Source organism: Stegodyphus dumicola, chromosome 2 (genome assembly GCF_044657685.1).
Source record: "Stegodyphus dumicola isolate Sdum_Otavi_A_Nest chromosome 2, ASM4465768v1".
Lineage (NCBI taxonomy): Eukaryota > Metazoa > Arthropoda > Arachnida > Araneae > Eresidae > Stegodyphus > Stegodyphus dumicola.
The window spans coordinates 134,327,015-134,349,009 of NC_140769.1; the positions used below are offsets into that span (position 1 = coordinate 134,327,015).

General features: G+C 34.3%; 1 protein-coding gene across 3 annotated transcripts in view; it reads right to left on the reverse strand.

Annotated features, from left to right (window-relative positions):
* Positions 1-21,995, reverse strand: part of Ca-beta (Calcium channel protein beta subunit) — a 392,782-nt gene that overhangs the window by 302,062 nt on the left and 68,725 nt on the right. The window contains exon 1 of one of the 3 annotated variants that reach the window (XM_085811132.1): positions 2,198-2,338. The exons of the other annotated variants lie outside the window; for them this stretch is intronic. The gene's annotated coding sequence lies outside the window, so the exon portion shown is untranslated. Of the gene's footprint in view, positions 1-2,197; positions 2,339-21,995 lie in introns of those variants that run through there. 3 annotated transcript variants of the gene reach the window in all.

Here is a 21,995-nt window from a genome sequence, read left to right on the forward strand (position 1 = left end):
TACATTACAATACGCTGATACTGTACTGTATTAAATGCAGTAATGCAAAATAAACATACTGTATATTAGAATATTCTTTCTGTCTAACTGTGACAGTTAAAATTATAACCGACATTGTATATAAAATTATATATAGCAAAACATTATAACGCCATAAATTATAACCGACATTATAACCAATCTAAAAATGACGAGACAGAAAAAAAGAGATGCAATTGCACAGTAGAATAATCTATTTTAAAGGATCGCAGAAATATGAATATTCATTTTTCTAGCACTGACATCACACCTAGTAATTTCCAAGCAGTTGTAGCATCACTATGCTAAAGTTTCGCAGGCACTTGGTTAATAAGAATAAGCTGCGATAACACCCTATTGATGCAAATAGTAGCATGAGTACCAGACGCAAGAATCGAAACAAATTTTAAAAAATACAAGTAAGAAAATAAAAATAAACTAAATAAATAAAAAAATCTGAATGGTTTCAGATATTAAATTACGTCCAAAGAGGAATTTTTTAACATTTTGTGTGTCATGTTCTTCGCACTTAAACCATAAAATTCAACTCAAGAGCAATATCGCAAAATAATTTAAAAATGAGTATATCTTTAGAATTTCCCATAAACAGTCTCTCGCGCTGGAGATAAAATGTTTTTTTCTTTGTACAGTGTTGCCATTACTCTGAGGTGACCAGTCGTTCCACGTTTGGTGGGACAGTCCCGATTTTTAACAGTTTGTCCCGCGGCTTTTTTAAAAAGTCCCGATTTTTAGGAAGAATGCGCGACAAGCTAGGGAATATATTAAAACAAGAACTTAATTGGAATGTGCAAAAATCATTCGATCATATTACTCAAAATTCCCCATATAGTAATATATCTGAAAATGTTCTTTTTAATTAGACATCATTATTAAAAAATATATTAATAAGGAAAAGGTTAAATCTTGGACATCAGCGTTCACAATAGAAAACAAATGGTTAGAAATATTTCATCGTTTTGAAACAAACCATGTTTCATACAAAAATGCACTAAAAACTGTGGAATACCCCAGGAACTAATGCTATGACTGAGCGCTTTTTTTCTACGGTAAATAAAGTGCGGACTTAAAAAAAATCACAATTAAGTGTTGAGACTTTGAAAGCCATTTTATGTGTGAAATATAATTTAACAAATTCTTGAGAAAAATTTTATGATCTTTCAAACAACGACTGCAATCTGCTAAACAAAATTCACTCAAACGAGACATATGCCAAAGAATAAAATAATACTTTACATAATTTCTTTTAATGTAATTGTAAATTGTACTTGTGTTGAAATTTTAAAAATATATTACGATACTATTTTTCGTTTTATGAAAATTTGTGTTGTTCTGTATAGACTAAATGTTTAATCACCCCCCCGGTCAATGGTGTGCCGCTTTACCAATATTAAAATCTGGTCACCTTACATTACTCGCTTGGAAATCCTTGAGTTTGTTAATCAAAAATTCGTTAAAGTTTTACAAGATATGAAATCGATAATAAAACAAATTCCAAATTTGAAATTTGGGCTTCTAGATTCCACATTCGCAGGAGGATTACATTATTCACAATTGAATGACTATGGGTACCGTTGTTTTATCACAATACGAGAAACATACTTATATTTCTGCAGATTCTTCATTATTTAATTTTTTATATATATAACACAGGGCGATAGTATTTGGTGGCAACAATCTGAAAAGTGATTCGGACATTTCTAGTGAATCTATGCAAAATGCCAAAACGAATATAATAGCCATTTTGAGCTAACGCTCCTTTGGGATGCCACTTATTACCAAGATTCCTTACTAGCAGTTTTCTATCCATCAAGTTAAAGTGCAAGCTCACAGTCTAGAGAGTTTGCTATAACCTGAAGATACAAATAAGGTTCCTCCAATGACCAATTCCATTCGTCTACGTTAAGGATTGTTATCCTATCTTTTGCATTTCAAAACATACGAAACTAACATCAGTTTGTTTTCCTCTCTCTCTGAAATGTGGATAAATGATCGCAGGATACTGAAACAGCACATTCGGGAACATGCTTTCGAACTAGCATTTAACGGATTTGGCCAGCTTTCTGCTAATACACATTGAATTTCTATACATTCAAAGCGAAAATGTGCAATAAAGGCAGCTGAAAAACATGAAGCATAAGATCGGTAAAAAATCACATACCGTAATGAAAGCTTTCAGAGTAAAGTGCAATGAAGCGTGAAGCAGCGTAAAATATAGTTATAAAAATACTCATTTTTCTATGATGATACGACGTGTGAAACAGAAAGAAAGAGTGCAAAATGTGCTTTTCAAATTCCTCTTGGATAAATGCCAATCTTAATCCTTTTTGGCTCTGGTCGTTCCCATGGGATTATTTGTTATGTTCAACGAAGGTCACTTCTAGTTTGAAAACCGAAATTGGCGTCCGTTTTAACAACCATTATGCATCATCTGCATAGATTTTATTCATTTCCCGAAGTGCGTCACCCAGTTGGTGCCAAGATAACATACGTCATTAACTTTTACGACATTTGCGGCAATATGTTGTTAGAAAAGATAACGCATACTGCTATCAAAATTACAGCGATGAGAAATTGGCAATGAAACAGCAAAAAACCGTCAAAGAGGAGCTAAAAAGAAATATATATGTGTATTCTGTTTATGATATCTGTGAAGTTTCCAAAGATTCAATAATACTGGATAATTGCATCTTTGGATAATGGCTGCAGTAATATTGGATAATTGCATCTTAAACTCAGCCATTGGAAGCTTTGAAAGAACCTACAGTCCCACATTTTAAATATAAATTAAAGTAATAAATAAAATAAATAAGTAAACAAATAAAAGAGCAATTTTTGAGGGCAAGTCTCATTTTCCTCACTGTTTTTCTTTACTACCGATTCTCCAACTATGAAAGCTTAATCACAACGTTTAAAAATGCAGTTTTATAGGGAAAGAAAACTATACAAAAATTTCGTAGATGGTCTGTAAACTAACGCTATTTACAATAATGAGTACGGGTGTTTTTTAAACTTGGTTACGGAACAGGTCTAAAATTACTTTATATGTAGGAAATTCAATTATAAATTCATATGTTAAATTTTTAACGAAAAAGAGCAATTTGCCATTTCGTTTTGGCATTTTGCGTTGGTTCACAATAAATGGCGTTTCACGTTTTAAATTGTTGCCAGCAAATAATACAGCCATGCATTATATTTAAAGGAATAACATAATGAAGAATCTGCATGAATGCATTAATGTTTCTCGCAGTGTGATATGACAACGGTACTTAGATACATCAAATTTTCAATAATAACGCAGTCTTACGTTCGAATACGGGCATTTGGAAGCCCAAATTTGGAATCAAGAATTTTTTTTTATTATTTATTTTATATTTTGTAAGACTTAACGAATTTTTGATTCACAAACTCAATGATTTCAAAGCGAGCAATGGCAACATTCTACGGAGGGGAAAAAAAATTTTCATCTCCAGCGCGCAGAACTGTGTATCGGAAATTCTAAAGATATAGTCTTTTTAAATTATTTTGTGATATTGCTGTTGAATTTAATTTTATGGTTTAAGTGCGAAGAACATGATATTTAATAAATAAAGGTAACACACAAAACGTTAAAAAACCGCTTCCTTGGGCGTAATATAAAATCTGAAAGCTTTCAGATTTGTTTTTCAATTTTATTTTGATTGTTTTTTAAATATTAATTAAATAAATTTATTTAAATTTAATCTAATTTCATAATAAATACAAAATAATTACGTCGACTGGTTTTACACAATACATATTACTTATGTAAGTGGAATATTTTTTTCAATCACTGAATCAATCATTTGTAAAATGTAGTATCATCGGACTGCTCAATTTCCTTTCAGCTCAATGAGAAAATGCTATAACAGCATGCATAATAAAAAAACCACTATCATTTCTCGTAGTTAATTCTTTCTGTTTTCCTTCTTACTTCTTACAACCGGCGTGTCAGTGGGCGTGTGTATAAGAGCACTAAACACAGCTAGTTCGATCCCGCTTCGAATTCTGGCAACATGACCGTTTACGTGTTTACCACATGATTAGCATGCATATGTAAGAACGATTGTAAATTATTTAATTGTTATTAGACAAAATATCTATTGAGAAAATGGCAACAGCTAATTTCTGGATGTCGTTCTATTTATAATTTTAAAAATATACTTGCAGATGATGTACGCTTAAAAATGTTTAATGGTACGATGCAGTAAGTACGATCGTTATGTTATGTACGTTTACGAATACGTTACGTGTAGGTTATTAAGATTTATCTTTAAATAAATGTTTGTTTGTCTCTTACAACCATTTTATGAATGATTAATTTAACTACAAAAGAAAGTTAACATAAATCAGAAGCGGGATTATCCTGAAACCTAAGCCTAAAGCTACAAGAATTTGCTATTACGTAAATAAATTGAAAAGAATTTGAATTTCAAGGTACGTGCATTAATTGATGTAACATATTTATTATAGAATTTAATTTTGTTATTTTTTTATCATTTTGGAAAGAGAGTTTATTATTTTCATTTCTTTAAATTTTTTAAATATATTTAGAACGTCAAACAAACTTATAAAATACCAATAATTGTGTTCTACTAAGTTGTCTAATTGGAAGTTAATAATAATAGCATATATATATAATTTGCATTTTAATGAGTACGAAAATGTCTATTTTCGGTAAGGCAAAGAAAGGCGATTTAAGAATATTAGCTGAAGAATTGGGAGAAGATGTAAATGAGAGTCATAAAATGAGCGATTTGAAAAAGATAATTTTGGCTAGCAAAGAGTACGATGAAGAATGCGCCAAAGAATGGTTAAACATTATAATAAATGAAAGAAAGGAAAAAGAAGAAATTGAAGAACAAAAACGTCAAGAAGAAATTGAAGAACGTAGACGAAAAGAAGAATATGAAGAACGAAAACGAAAGTATGAAATGGAATTTGAACTGCAAAAACTACGTATTGAAGCAGAAAGTAGATCTACAAATTCTGGCACCAATGAAAATGCTAGTGATACGCACATGAATCCAAAGTTAGAGCTTCATCGTTTGATGCAAAAATTTAAACCTGACGAGAATGATATCAGTTTATATTTAATCATGTTTGAACGTTTGGCTAAACAAGTTGAAATACCAGAAAATACATGGGTTACTCATTTGTTTGGCTTATTGCGTATGATATTGCTCAGTTAATCGCCAGAGAAACCGATGAAATTGCAAACGATTATAAAGATGGTAAAAGGATCTTATTAAAACGGTACAAGATGACACCTGAAAAATTTCGCCAAAATTTTTTTACGCACAATAAGAGTGTAGGAAACACATGGAAGAATTTTGCGTATGAGTTAAGAAATTTTTTTAATGAATGGATAAGCGGAATTAAGTAGATACTTTTGAGAAATTTAGCGACCTTATTGTAGCGGATCAGATAAAACGTAAAGTGTCTCCAGAAGTAAAAGAACATTTTATTGACATATGGTCTGAGATGATTTCACCAATTGATTTAGTTGAAAACCTAGATGATTATGATACCTTGAAGTCAACTTTCAACAATAAACAACCGCGTAAAGAAGGGTCTTACGACAAACGAAACTCTTTTAAAGATGGTCCAGTTGCTACAATGAACGAAAAGAAAAAACTCTACGCTATCACACATAATGAAAAGGGTGAACCAAAATGCTTCAGCTGTAATAATTTTGGACACATCTCAAGGGACTGTCCGCTGCCCAAGCCAGTAGTAACATGCCGAAAATGTAATAAAACAGGTCATAAAGCTAAAACTTGTGTTACTGAAGCTGAAAATAATCATTCAAATGATAAAAATTATTCTGTTGAGCAAGTTGGCGAAAATATAGAAGAGAGCAATTCATATTTGAAGAAAGTAAAACTGAATAATTCTGAAGAAGTACAGGCTTTAATTGATACGGGGAGTTCTTGTTGTCTCTTAAGGACTTCAGTTGCTCAGAAACTTAAAGTGAAACCAGAACCTGCTATGAATGAATTGTACGGTTTTGGAAATCAAAGGGTGCCTGCAGTGACCTCCATAGGAATGATTAAAGCCGATATTGAAGTTGATAATGTAAAAGGCCAAAGCATAAATATATACCTTGTACCTGATAATGCACAGCCAGTTGATCTAATCATCGGACGGACATGGCTTGATCTACCTCACATCGCTTATGTCAGAATAGGAAAAAGATTTCACTTCGGGTATAGGGAAGATGAACTATTTAGTAACCTCCAAATTGATGAAAAAATAGAGTCTGCCTTAAAGCTCTTGAGGAAAATGAATTAGAGAAAAATAGTCCTTATACTGCAAATAGAAATCGACACTGTGGCCAACTGTTCTCTAAACATCACTTCATGCCAAGGCAAAGACGGAATGACGAAAGTGATTCTGTCTTTAGTCAGAGCCAAGAGAATGTAGATGATAAGCAGCAACTACAACCTCAAAGGCCCGTACGAAGGCAATTACGTCATCCTTACTTCAGGCAATATTGTAGTTATATATCCATAGGACTTCCACGAAACGTTGAACGTGATGGAAGTGAAGATGAACAAAATGAAAGAAAAAACGAACAAAGAGTTTCAGGAGGTGGAAGAGACAATCACTGGAATCCCAGACGATTTTATCAAAGGTGCTTTAATAGCAAAACCCACTATCATAGGAATGACACTCAATGCAGTCAAAGTAGAATGGAAGGAGAAGCAACTAGTAAAGATACTGAAGCAAATGACGAACAGCAGCCACGCGGTCAAGGATATAGATCTTGTCCACTTTACAAATCAAAAATGGGTTGTCGAAAGCCCCACCAAGCTGATTCACGTGCTAAAAACAGATCTTCGGAGGCCATCATTTCCAGAAATACAGAAGATGATGATAATGACGAAGACGATGATGAACTTAAAAGGCCCAAGCGAACAGTGCGCAAACCATTGCGCTATAGAGACTTCGTATAGGACTCATAGAATTTTTTTTGAAATTATATTTCATTTAATTTTTTTACTACCAATTTGTACGTTCCGTTGTTTAAAAATAGTGGACTGTAAATTGACTTGATATTACTTCAGTATAGAACCCTTTAAACCTCAGACTCATAACGTTGACCGAAACTTCTTTATTGACTTTCAAATAGTAAGTTAGTTGAGGAACGGCGAAGACCACACAAACTCCGACTTCAGTGGCGGCTTACCAACACAAACTCAGAAGAACCTCTGCCTAGTTGAAACTCCAGTAATTCACAGCAACCTCAAAGCTCTAAACGCGAGCTTTAAAAACCTAACAAATTTGCGTCTGCGCCGCTCCTCGGTACAAAGAAAGAAATACAATTTGCATAACATCGAACATACCCCCAGCCTTGAAGTCCCAAGGGGGTTCAAACAATAAATTTAAACTGTTGAACTGCATAAACCTGAAAAATAAAAATTAAAGTCTCTAAATCAAGAATTAAATGGCAAAGCGCATAGCTTTGCTATAGGTCGTTTTATTTCACCATTAGACGTGCGTAAACTCACCACTCGAACTTTCTCATCCAGACCAGGATACACTTTAATAATTCTACCTAATTTCCAACGTAGCGGAGGTAGATTTTCGTTCTTAATAAGAACCATATCACCAATCTTCAGGTCTTGTTGTACCTTGCACCACTTAGGTCTCTACTGCAATCTAGATAAATACTCACTGCCCCATCGATTCCAGAAATGTTGAAATAACCTTTGCACGTTCCTCCAACGGTCACTGCAGCTCATGGTTTCTTGAATTTTGTTAGATTCTGGAATAGCGCTTAAAGCCGCTCCGGTTAAAAAGTGTCCTGGTGTTATCGCCTCCAAGTCGCTACAATCACTTGAAGCTGGTACTAAAGGCCTAGAATTAAGACAGGATTCAATTTGGGTTATTAATGTCAAAAATTCCTCGTATGTTAAAATAAGTGTTCCTAAACATCTTTTTAAGTGATGTTTCATAGACTTGATACCCGCTTCCCAAAGCCCTCCAAAATGAGGGGCAGAGGGAGGATTAAACAACCATTTAATATTTTCTGAAGAAATATAACCCTGTAGCTGTTCATCACGTTGAACAATAGAAAAGGCTTTCCTTAATTCTTTATTAGCTCCTATAAAATTCGTTGCACAATCACTGAATTTCACACGGTTTGCCTCTACGAGCTATAAACCGCTTAAGTGTCGCGAGGAATGATTTTGTTGAAAGATCTCCAACTAATTCTAAGTGTATTGCTCTTGTAGTAAAACAAATAAATAGACATACGTAACACTTAAAGATTTTGACTCCTCTACCAGGACGATATTTAACGTTAAATGGTCCTGCTAAATCAATCCCTACACGAGAAAAAGCTCTACTTTGAGTAACTCTTGAAGCGGGTAAATCTGCCGTTAGCTGAGTTGCAGTTTGCGCTCTAACTCTACGGCAGATAACACATTGGTTTATACACTTTCTTATAATATCTCTAGCATTCACAATCCAAAATCTATGTCGTATGACAGAAATGAGTAGCTGCGTACCTGCGTGAAGATACGTGTCATGATAATGCTTAATAATTAAACGCGTAATATTGTGATTCTTAGGTAAAATCATAGGATGTTTCTGATTATTTGAAACTGTAGAGTTTCTGAGCCTTCCGCCTACACGCATTACTCCCGCGGAATCCAAGAAAGGACTTTAAGACAGTAATTTACTTGATGTCTTCAAGGGTTTACCAGATTCTAAACAGAATAATTCTTCTGGAAATTCGGCTCTTTGCACAATCCTAACAATCATAGAAATAACTTCACAGAATTCTTCAGTAGATAAATAACCCTTTATACGCTCTGTAGGTAACTTACTACAATTATTTCTAAATCTTAAACACCACGCTAACACCCGACATAACTTTAACCATGACGAAAATCTTGAAAACACACTAGGCTCTTCAAATTTGGAAGCATTTGAATTGAAACTCTTTTTCAATTCCTTCAACATAACTTCACCCTCTAATTCTACACTTGAATTTTGCTGTACATGAATTACGGATTCGTTTAACCACTGCGGTCCCTTCATCCATAACTCACATTGTAGGAATTCTGATGGAATAAAACCTCTGGTCCCACAGTCTGCAGGATTTTCTTTCCCAGCAACATAATTCCATTGAATACCTGGAACAGCTTCCTGGATTTTTGCAACTCGATTTGCCACAAAAGGTAGCCAACGGCGAGGTTCGGACGAAACCCATGCCAATGTAACCCGCGAGTCGGTCCATGCGTAAATATTGTTAATAGGCAGTTCTATGCATGATAATACTGCATGTAAGAGGTTGGTTAAAAGTAACGCAGCACACAACTCTAGTCTCGGAAGAGACTGGGTTTTTAAGGGCGCTACTCTGGTTTTCGATGTCATAAGGCTGACTTTGACTGACGAATCAAGGTTGATTGTACGGAGATAGATGACTGCACAATAAGCCTTTTCTGAAGCGTCGCAGAAAGCATGGATTTCTATAACTACTGCCTTCGGACTCAAGACATACCTCGGAAATTGTAAGCTTGAAAGTAAGGGTAATTCTAGATAGAAACGCTTCCATTTTCTACTTATTCTCTTATCAACGAGTTCATCCCAACCCAGCTGTAAGTTCCATAACTCTTGTAATAATATTTTCGCGTATATTATTGTTGGCGCTAACCATCCCATTGGATCAAAGATTTTGGCTACTTCTGATAAAATAGTCCTCTTAGTAAACTCTTTATCACTTATGCATACCGAAAAATGAAACGTATCACTAGAGTTGTTCCAATTAATTCCCAATACTTTTACTTTCTTGTCACTGTTTATTTCAAGAGAAATACTGGATTCTCGTAAGCACTCGGGAATATTCTCTAAAATAGCTGAATTGTTTGAAATCCACTTCCTTAAGCGAAATCCACCCCTTTTCATCATTTCATTCAACTGCTGAACTAGAACATTCGCTTCCTCTTCACTTTGTGCCCCTGAAAGCAAATCATCAACATAAAAATCACGAAGGGCAATTTTTGATGCTAAAGGAAATCTCGCTTGTTCATCTAATGCAAGTTGTTTCATTACTCTAGTAGACAAATATGGCGCACAGGCAGTCCCATATGTAACTGTCACTAATCTAAATGTACTCAAGGGCTCACTAGGACTATCCCTCCAAAGCATTCGTTGCCAATTTGTATCTTCTGGGTGGACACGAATTTGTCTGAACATCTTCTCTACATCGGCACATACTGCAATTTTGTGAGTTCTAAACCGTAGAAGAATTGGAAACAGCTCTTGCTGAACTCTTGGCCCAACCATCAAAATATCATTCAATGAAAGACCCGATGTCGTTTTAGCTGAAGCATCGAAAACAACTCTCAGTTTAGTCGTAGTACTTGATTCCTTTAATACGGCATGATGAGGCATGTAATACGTAGAGTCAATAAGAATCTCTCCCTCAGGCACTCCCTCCATATGTCTCAGCTCAAGGTATTCCCTCATGAAATCCTTATACTGTTCATATATCTGAGGCCTTTTTAGAAGTGAATTTTCTAAAGATTGGAATCTACGCATAGCTAATTGTCTGGAATCTCCAAGCTGAGAAGGCGGAGAGTGAAACGGTAATTTCACAGTATATACCCCACTTTCCTCTCTCGTATATGTAGATTTGAAATAATCTTCACATGCTGTCTCTGATTTAGTAAGCATGTCAAACGTAGGTACAGCATCCAATTTCCAAACGTCAGACAGCATCTGATCAGTTTCCACTTGTATATTATTAACATAGATAGTAGGATTAATTTCTGTTGAATTATTCACACTACCTGAAATAATCCATCCTAGTTCAGAACGAGAAGCTACCGGTTTACCTTCTTCGCATTTAATTATTTCTCCCTTTAAAAGAGGTAAGGCAATATCTACGCCTAAAAGTATATCAACAGGCCCACTTTTGTAAAATGTTGGATCTGCTAACATTAAATCATTATATTCCTCAACGTACTTCTTATCCAATGTAAAATGCGGCAAAGTTCCAATAATTCTATTGATGATAAATACTGGTGTTTTAAATGACGCTTTCGCCGGAAAATGAGGAACGAAGTTTATTTCCGTAATCCCATTAGTTTTCGTATCCAAAGACCCTAAACATGAAATAAAAACTTTGGCATTTCTTCTTGCTAACCCTAGCCTTTGTACACAATCTTCTGAAATCAGGCTTGCTTGACTGCCAGGGTCAAGGAGGGCTCTACACAATTGGTATTCACCCGATGAATCTAACACTTTAATAACAGCCGTACATAATAAAACTTCACTCTGAAAATTAAAGTCTGAAATACAAGATTTAATTACTGGACTAGAACTTGCGATATTCTCCCCTGACCCAGCCGATTGAGCGCGAGGTTCTGGCCCAGGGAAAAATGGCTTAGCCGTCACTGATAATTCATTCGAACTGTTCGTAACTCCTTTACGTGCCTTTGGTTCATTTTGAACTCTTTCGAAATTGATGATTTTTAAAGCACTTTTTACATTTATGTGTACTTCTACACTCGAAAGCTTTATGGTTTGAAATCAAACAATTAAAACAAACATTTTTTCTCTTGACAAAATTAACGCGTTCCCGAACATTCAGATTTAAAAACTTATTACATTTAAAAACTGAATGACCGGCTTTACAATACGTACACTGCGCGCGAATCTCTGAAGCCAATGAAGTTAATTTGTCTTTTGTAACTTGTTTTTTAACACCTTGCGGTTTACCTGCTTGCAAGGTTCTGGCATGAGATTTCAAGAACTCTAGCAGATTATTAAGTGTTGGTATTTCCTCACTCTTTAATGTTCTTTCCCACCATCCTCTCGTCGAAGAATCCAATTTAAACTGTACTATTAACATTAAAATAGTATCCGCGAATTGCTCCACTTTGAATCCTAGATTTTCAAACGAACATACACACTCTCTTACAGTGTCTACTAACGCTAATATCTGACTAGGAATTTCAGCTTGTAAATTTGATAAATACAAGATTTTCTTTAATAACGATGAAAGTAATTCTCTCTTATGTGAAAATCTTTGACACAATAAATGCCACGCTATTTCGAAATTCCTGTCACAAATAGTTAAAGCTTGAACAATCCGCAAAGCATCTCCTTTTAAAGAACCCTTTAAATATTGTAGCTTTTGTGCACCTGATAAACGGTCATTATCCACTATCGCCGTTTTAAATAAATAAAAAAAATGATAACCATTCTTCAGTACTGCCACTAAATACAGGAAGAGTTAGCTTAGGTAAGCGTATACTCGCTATTTCACAAGGTTTAGTTTCAACACTAATGTCTTTAACATTCTTAGCTCTGGTTAGCATTAAAATTAACTCATCAACAGTATCTTGTAGGACCTGTTGTTCTTCTATAAATACATCAATATCGTTTTCTTCACACACTACAAATATGTTACTAAAAATATCCGAAAGTTCAGTCATTAAGTCATTTAATCTAGATTTAAAAAGTTCCAACTGATCAACATCAGCAGAATCGTAAGTCACTGTAATTTTCTCTTTCAGTTTACTTAACTTAGCTTTAGCTACACGCTTTTTAGTCTTAAGCGTTGTAAATTCCATTATCTAATAAGAAAGATAAAAAAACACACTGACTCACCAAGTTTACTGCGACTCCGTAGCTGGTGGACCATAAATCATGTACGTTCCGTTGTTTAAAAATAGTGGACTGTAAATTGACTTGATATTACTTCAGTATAGAACCCTTTAAACCTCACTCATAACGTTGACCGAAACTTCTTTATTGACTTTCAAAGAGTAAGTTAGTTGAGGAACGGCGAAGACCACACAAACTCCGACTTCAGTGGCGGCTTACCAACACAAACTCAGAAGAACCTCTGCCTAGTTGAAACTCCAGTAATTCACAGCAACCTCAAAGCTCTAAACGCGAGCTTTAAAAATCTAACAAATTTGCGTCTGCGCCGCTCCTCGGTACAAAGAAAGAAATACAATTTGCATAACATCGAACACAATTATTATATTTTCGTTGTTGTTTATTTGTCGTTTTAATGCATGATAAGATTTGGTTCAATTGAGGACAATTGAAAAGTCAGGATGGTCGAATGTAAGAACGATTGTAAATTATTTAATTGTTATTAGACAAAATATCTATTGAGAAAATGGCAATAGCTAATTTCTGGATGTCGTTCTATTTATAATTTTAAAAATATACTTGCAGATGATGTACGCTTAAAAATGTTTAATGGTACGATGCAGTAAGTACGATTGTTATGTTATGTACGTTTACGAATACGTTACGTGTAGGTTATTAAGATTTATCTTTAAATAAATGTTTGTTTGTCTTTTACAACCATTTTATGAATGATTAATTTAAATACAAAAGGAAGTTAACACATATAAGCCGCTTTCTCTTCGAAAGTCTTTCAAGAAGTCACACCTTTTTCAACTGATAACTCGGGACTTTGACTTGAGCCGCCCAGACAGAATAGGGGTTACAGGAGCGTACTGCGTTACCGAATGGCCTGAGTTCGAAAACTGAAGAAAGCATGTTTGTAAATGCATAGTGCCCGTTAGGCATGAGAGCACTCTAGATTTCAGCTAGCCGAAAGTCTTCTCGAGAGTTTGTTGGTACGGGAAGAGGGGAGGGGAGACCCTCGGACCCGTTCTTTCGGAGTGCTGCTCTCCATCGAAATTGGGGGCGGAACTGAAAGAAATCGTACTGTCAGCTGTATGGTGCTCAAGGCTCTTGCAAACGATAGGCGACATCTTGTACTTCTGGGCTTGTTGTGATGTTAGTGTCAGACAACTGAAATGAGCCACAACAACAAAAACACAAAACTTTGCCATGATCCGGAAAATTCAAAACCGAGTCTCTTTTTAGAATCACTATAGTCTTTTTGAAAGATTAAACTACGATGAAGAATAAGAGTTATCGGTAGTCGCAGTAACGATATTTTTGGGCATAAATCAGGCTGTAAGGTCGAAAACTTATGAAAAAAGTCAATTCAGGCACAAATGAGAACCTAAGAACCGACCCTATTGCAGTCAAAATGTAACGCAGCAGAAAATTTACATCCGTTTTACTTAGAGACTACTTATCTAACCATAAAATAGAATTAGATAGTTCTAAATCTAAGAAAAGATCACGGAAATGATGAATCACAAGTTTACCAGGAAGGCTGTAAAAAGTTTTATGTTAGTTTTCTTTCTCCAATGATATTTATACAAGTATAATCATCTTTTATCTAGCGTGCAGAATTTTATCCCATACCAGTCATTATCAGGACGCTATCATATGCCTTTTTCACATGGAATGCCTCTTATATGACAAAAGAACATGAAAAAGAACTAAATGGTAAAGTAATTAAAAATAAGCAAGAAGAATTGGTGTAAGGCGAGTAAATTTACAATAAACTCGTTTCAAATGTCTATTGAAATTTCTCTTTCAGTTACGGAAGTTCAATTGACGAAAAGAAATATGCGCCTAAAATAAGAACAGCAGAGAGAAATTCGAGAACGTTCTAGCAAAATGCATGGTCTGCAGCGTCATCTACTCACCAAAACGTCAATTTACACAGTACTTCAAGACGTGCAGAATAAAAGGTGGATTACACTGTAATGTTTTAACAAATATAAAAAATCTTATATGGACACTACATGACTTCCTTGTACTGAATATTAAATTACACCCATTTTGCGATAAATTTCATTTAAATTTATGTCCTCGAATTATTTTAAATTAATGAACCAATTTCTGGAGGTAAGTTAAAAGTAGCGTCAAAAAACGCAAATTTTGAAATTAAATATCCCGGTTAACTTTTGTCGCTTGGAAGTCAAATTTCTCAAACTTTCTTTCATTTCTTATTTTTTCATAACGAGTATGAAACGTTCCCGAATATAAGTATAAAAACAGGGGACCGCATTAGAAGTTAGTTAAAAGTTAGACCTCGTTATTTGTCGAAAAACTGTTTTTTTTTAGACCAAAGGAGCGTTAGCCCTGAAGGGCTATTAGTCTCAAAACGAGTTTTTCAGTTGAATAACTATAAATGTCTGAATCATTTTTCAAATTCTTGCCACCAAATATTAACGCCCTGTATTATATTTACAGGAATTAAATAATAAAGAATCTGCATGAATGTATGCATGTTTTTTGCATAGTGAAAACACAATGGTACTTATAGACATCAAATTTTGAATAACGTAATTTAGAATTTAGAATTTGGTTTACTCTGTATTTCATATTTTGTGAAACTCTAACGAATTCCTATTTAATGAAGTCAATGATTTCAAAGCGAGCAATGGCAACATTGTACGGAAAAAAATATTTTTATCTCCAGCGTGCAAGACTGTCCATCGGAAACTCTAAAGATATGCTGTTTTTAAATATTTTAGTGTTTATTTCAGATTTTGTAAAATTTTAACGAATTTTTGATTAATAAACTCAACGATTTCAAAGAGAGCAATGGCAACACTGTACGAAAAAAAAATTATCTCTAGCGTGGAAGGCTGTCTATAGCAAATTGGTAAAGGACCAATTATTTTTGACCCAAAGGAACATTAGCCCAAATGCTTTCGAAATGTGTACGTGTATGTAAATGAAAGGAACCCCTTTTTGGGCATAATATTTTGTTTAAATTGAACATAAAAATATGCAGATTTTGTTTTAACTTTTTATTTTATTTTATTTATTTAAATCTGACCCTGCAAAATACGAGTATTTTCGTCATTTAGAATATTTTTGTAAGTGGAGGTTGTAACATATGCTCACCTCTGACACATAGGTGCATAATGAGAAGAACTTCCAGTTTTTGTTCAGAGACTAATCGGCAGTTAGAACTTTGAGGCAAGGTGTTGCCGAAATCCTCTGGTGCGGTTTCCGGACAGTAATTATCCCTTTGCAGGTATTTTCCGACAATGCGTTGAATAAAACGAAAGAGAGGATCTTTTGTGAGAGTTTTTTATGTAGTGAAAGACTCGGAAGAAGACGCAAATCCAGCGGCCATTGTGTGAATTATGGCTGTAATGGTTGATTATGTTAATTAATAGTAATCAAGAAATTCTTTTTAAGTTTCTAAAATAAATATTTAAAAGACAATTGTTCTTTTCTTTCACCCAACACGGGTGTTCAGACGTTACACGGTATATGTCTACGACCAATGACTGTGCAAATAAAGGCGGGGTAAGGACTTTTATGTCAGATAAGGGGATATACAATTTGTACTGCCGATTGCAATAAAAAAAGGGAGTTGCACAATTAGATGTCCATAATCTCATATACAAAATTTCAGTTTTCTACGGCTAATCATTCTTGAGTTATGTGATATACATACATACATACATACAGGTGTACAGGCTTCATGGAACAAAATCCCTTTAGAACCTATTTTAAATTCGTTTAACAAATCGTTTGGGAAAATATAGTCCTTTATTCTGTCCTTACGTTCAAAAGTCAGGCAAAAAAAAATCACCCAAATGGATTCGGGAACGGTCAGAATGGATATTTCTGCTGAAATATGATACCCGAAATCTTCCGCCACTACAATACTTCTTTTACTTTGTACAAGAATGAATAATAAAGCATTGTACATCCTATCTAAATCACTTCTCTAAATCGCTCAAAACGCGTTCCCGAAGACTCGTGCATTTCTTATTAACGACTGTATTAAATGCATCTAAGTGTTTGCGCCATCCAATTTTTTCCCCCTATGTCGGGCATAAGTCATCCTAGATGTTGACCACTACTAAGGCCAGAAGCGGTGGTCACTTTATTATGGAGGTATCTAATAGGTAGACCACTTTTGCCTTCTATGAAGGGACGGACAGTTACAATCAGGCCTTCTCCGGGATTTGAACCCGGGCCTTTGGTATTGCACTCGGCTCCCGTAACCACTATACCGTCTGGGGGACTGCCATCCAAGGTTACATACATCAAAACTGAACAGTAGCAAGAGTCATAATAAGCAAAGCGGATGAACATCGTGAACAGCAGAAAGCAAATTTCACACTGTGTTGTAATCACGTGATTTCACCATGAAGCATTCTAGTTTTCCGTTAAACCTCACTGCATCATTTTTCTGACATATTCTGACAAATTAAAAAAATTCTAATTAAGATTTACTTAAAGAAAATACGCGTACCATCAAAAGAAAATATTCGTTTAAGAAGATTAGTTTAGAATCGTTGATTTCTTTTTCTGATCGCAAACTATTCTTTTCTCTTTTTTAAACTAAAATATCTAAGAATTCAAAAGTAAACTAAGCTCTTTGGCATAAATGCGAACACTTTTCCGTTTCTGCGCATTATTAATCAAGTATTACCTTATTTAAATTCCATCGTTCCCAAAACAAAGGTTGGCTATCGCATTAATATTTAAAAGTTTGAGGGCTTTATGTCTTGCGATAAACTTTCCGAACCAAAGATCGAACTAATTTGCGCGGATCAAGTGGAGCAAAAGCTTAGATTATTAATAAGCCTATTTACTCGAAATTTCTCGGATATATTAAAGCTAATTGGAATATACTCTTAGGCAATCTCAAATTCGAAAATTTCAAGTCAATCTAGATTTTGAGCTTTTGTTGTTTTTCAGTCTCTTAGAACGAAAGAACTCAACAACCAATTTATATATTGGTGTAAAGTAATATCAGAATTCTAAATAATGAAAAAATACTGTAAATATCAATATCTATTGCTTTATATTGCTTTATAAATATTGTTACACAGACGCCTTATAAATTATATCAATTTGAGATGCAATAGAGAACAAAAGATTATATTATTATATATTACGCCCTATCTTGCGTATTTAAATACATAATATACGGCGTTAAAATATTCTTTATTACTAACAAATATGCAAATGCTCATATTTATTAGGAATTTAGGAACCTATATCGGAAAAGACTAGGAAAAAACGGAAAGAACAGAATCGATTTCAAAATGAAATAAAAAGGGGACTTGAGATTGTAGAAAGGGAAGCACAATAAGCATATTTATAGGAGAATAAATGGGCGGAATTAAAAAGCAAAGGAACACAACTTCACTTATTGAGGAAAACAGTAATTAATATTATTTACTGATACTATTACTATTATTTAGTGTCCTAAGGCAGTCTAAGGGAAATTAGACTTTCTAAGGGATAACATAGACTTTCTAAGGGAAACCAGTTCGTATTAACACTTTACAAATGTGGAAAACCACGAAAACGCCCATGCAGCAATCCCACTCGCGGAATTCAAACCTCGGACCGAACTATCAGCGTTCAAGGACTTTACCGCTCAGCCGCTGTTCGGCCGAGGAAAACAAGAATGAAACATGAAAAAGCTAAGATGTTAGCATCCTGAAAACGTTAGGAAAAAATTCAGTTCACCAACTGAGAAAACAGTTTTTTATGCAAAGGCAGTTCAAAATATTTAACAAAGCTACCTTGATTAATGTTGATTACGTAAAATGCAAAAGCGAGTGCAATTTATATTGCCAGTCAAATTTAGAAATTAAAAATATGTTTTAAAAAAAGGCGTGTTTATAAATTTATGCCTCAAGAATCAGGAATAAAAAGGCTTCAGAATATCATAAAATAATTGCAATTTTGATACCAATACAAGGGTTTACAGCATTTTAAGGCAGATGTCTCTTACGTTGAGCTATGGGAAACCAATTTTGGTGGGTGCAGAATCTTTTATTTAAATAAACGACAGTGAATTAACATGGACTGAAACCGAAGCTTCAGATGAAAAAAAAATTAATGAAATAGCAATAACATTGACCTAAATTGTAGTGAAATTTTCGATGGCATTAAAAATAACAAAATAATTTTTACGGAAAGATCACACTAGTGATAAACACAAGTAACTTCTTAAGGTGTGTTGAGTTATTAAAAATTTAACTTATTGCTGTGTTTTGTTTACAACTTATTTATTTAGCTTTTTCAATCACAGATACTATGCTATAAGATTCATTTTCTGTTGTGAGGATTTTCTCAAAACTTTCCCACTTTGAACAAAAAGTAAAACGGCAAGCCTAGTGTACAGCTCCGTCCTAATTTTGAAGGAGAATGCCGTTGGAAGAGTGATCCTAGGACACACCAGTCTTCTTCTTTATAAGTCCCAGTCCTCTTCCCAGTCTTTTTATAATACGTTTTTAACGTTTTGTGTGTTACCTTTATTTGTTAAATATCATGTTCTTCGCACTTAAACCATATAAAATTCAATTCAATAGCAATATCACAAAATAGTTTAAACACAGCATATCTTTAGAATTTCCGATACACAGTCTCGCGGCGCTGGGGATAATTTTTTTTTTTTTTTCATACAGTGTTGTCAGTGCTCGCTTTGAAATCGTTGAATATTTTTAATCAAAAATTCGTTAAAGTTTTACAAGAATTGAAATAGATAATAAAACAAATTCGAAATTCAAAATTCTGTCTTCCGAGTGTCATGTTCGGATAGAGGACTATGTTATTCAAAACTGGATGACTCTGGGAACTGTTATTTTTTCACAGTGCGAGATACATTCATGCTTTCATGCAGATTCTTCATTATTTAGTTTGTTTAAATATCATACATCGCGATAATATTTGGTGGTAAAGTGAATTAACGCAGAAAATGAAACGACGCAAAATGCCATTTTGAGGCAAATAGCTTTTGGATCTTACTCCCTGTTGGATAAAAATGCCGATATATTATTAATCGCAGTTTCCTGTTAATTGTAATGTCAGTTATTTCTCTTCCCCGCGTTTTTAAAACTGGTTTCGAATCAGCCGTGATAGAGTTAACTGTGGACGGTCGTCCCAGGTAATAACCCGCTAAATCGGGAGTTAAGTATAAATGTAAAGCTACCTACTCCCGGGACACAGCGCTATACAAAAAGAACCTGAACAGCATTTTCTAATTATGCATGGCTGTTGATCACGTGAGTGATCGAAGTCTTTAATTCGAATCGAACTTGGAAAGCAAAGCCTCAGAGCTAATCGCGCTCGAGTGAAGCTAGTTCAACCATAACGGGGGGAGGGCGTACGTTAAAAAGAAAAGGAATCCGATTAGACAAGAGATTGAACCGCAGGGAGTCATCACCAAGAGCTCAGCTATCGAAACAATTATTCGTTGATAACTCGGATTTGAAGAAAGCAATTGATTTGGCGGCAGTGTTCCAGGAGGAGATTAGGTTGGATTCGTTGGGGTAACTTCCAATCATCTTTGATGGGATGACTTGCAACGCCGTCATCAAAGACTGAGGGAATAACTTTAGTTAACAGAATAAATATATGGAAATAAATTTGGGTAATTTTGCAAATTGAAGAAATAGCTTTCGAAATATGGCTCTGTGTAAATGACAACAGCACAGACATATAATAAAATATAAAAGAGAAAACGCTAACTTTAATTTGCAATAGACATTTAAGACTCTTTTTAAGTTGCTCATTTTCCCATTCTTTCTCAAAAATAGTAAAATGATCATAGCAAATCTCTCTCGAATGAGATCATAGCAAATCTCTCTCTAACGTTAATTCAAGTATCATATGATACTTAAATGTGAAAATGCATGTACTTCCATGACGTACACTGCTAAAAAAAATGGGACAGTTCTATATCTCCCGTTGTACAGCGCCGATTGACGAAGTTCAAATTGCGTTTTCCATGTCTCGAAAGTGCAGCATAGGATATATATTACATTTATATACAGCATCATTCTAACATAGGGATTGTAACACAAAATCGAACTTTTTCTGAAATGACATGCCAATTTTTTTTTTCCATATTTCGATTGAATTTCCATATTTTGATGTCTTAGAAAGCAGAAACGACGAATTCAAAATGAGTAAGAAATTTGGCAGTCAAGGTATATTTAATTCAACTTTTATTTTATTGAAAATGATGCGGCTAAATCAAGTTGGGACATTAATTGTGCCTATTCCAAGAGGTTTACAATTTTTACTTCCTTATACGAAGTAAAAAGGAAGTATTGTAATCGCGAAAAGTTTCAGGCAGCATATTTCAAAGAAAATAACCATTTTAACCGCTTTCGAATGCAATTTAACGATGTTTTTGGGTGATATCTGTTCATAACAACAGAATAAAAGACTCTTTTCCTCCAAAAAAAATTATAAAACTGCTTTAAAAGGAGTTCTGAAGAGAATTTTTCGTGGCGTCTGTACGAATATATGTACGTACATACGTGCGTACGTACGTTTCTCGCATAACTCAAAAACGAGTAGCCTCAGAACACTGAAATTTTGTATATAGGACTACTATAACATGTAGATGTGCACCTCGTATTTTGGTTGCAATCGGCCGCGCCAAACGTATATAAATATATTTATATATATATCCACTCTGTTACCCGGCTCAGTGATCTCAGTTTCTTTACTCTTATATGTTTGTAAATTGTACATTTTTTGCTTTAAAAATGATTGAATTATGTTGTTCTTATCTTCCGGTTAAGGTTTTTATGCCTTTAGTAAATTTGTATGCAATATTTTTAGAATTATCAATAATTTTAAAGTTGTTTAAATGACGCTAAGCCTAATAACTTTTTTGATGGTGGCCATTGCTTGTTTACATTTGAAGCAGCCGAGTAGTGGATTTGTTGGCAATCTAGAGAAACGTAGCTTCGCAACAACAAAGATAACGCCTTCATTTATTATTGCCAATTAAATCATTCTTAATCCTTTCTGGAATTTTTTCGACGAAATAAGTGTTTAAAATTTACTTCGTAATTTTTAATGTAGATATTTTGAGTTTTTATGTATTTTTGCCTTGTCGCGAAGTGAGAATTGAATTAATTGAATGTGAAATACTCAATCGTCTGTAAAAAACTGTTTCTTTTTTGTTTTGTTTGCTTAATTTCTTTTATACATCGTCCTAGCTTTATTATAGTATTTGAATAGAACGTGTGGCAACGATTAGATAATTCTTTAAATGGTATAAATTTTGTGCATTCTGAGTTATAAATATG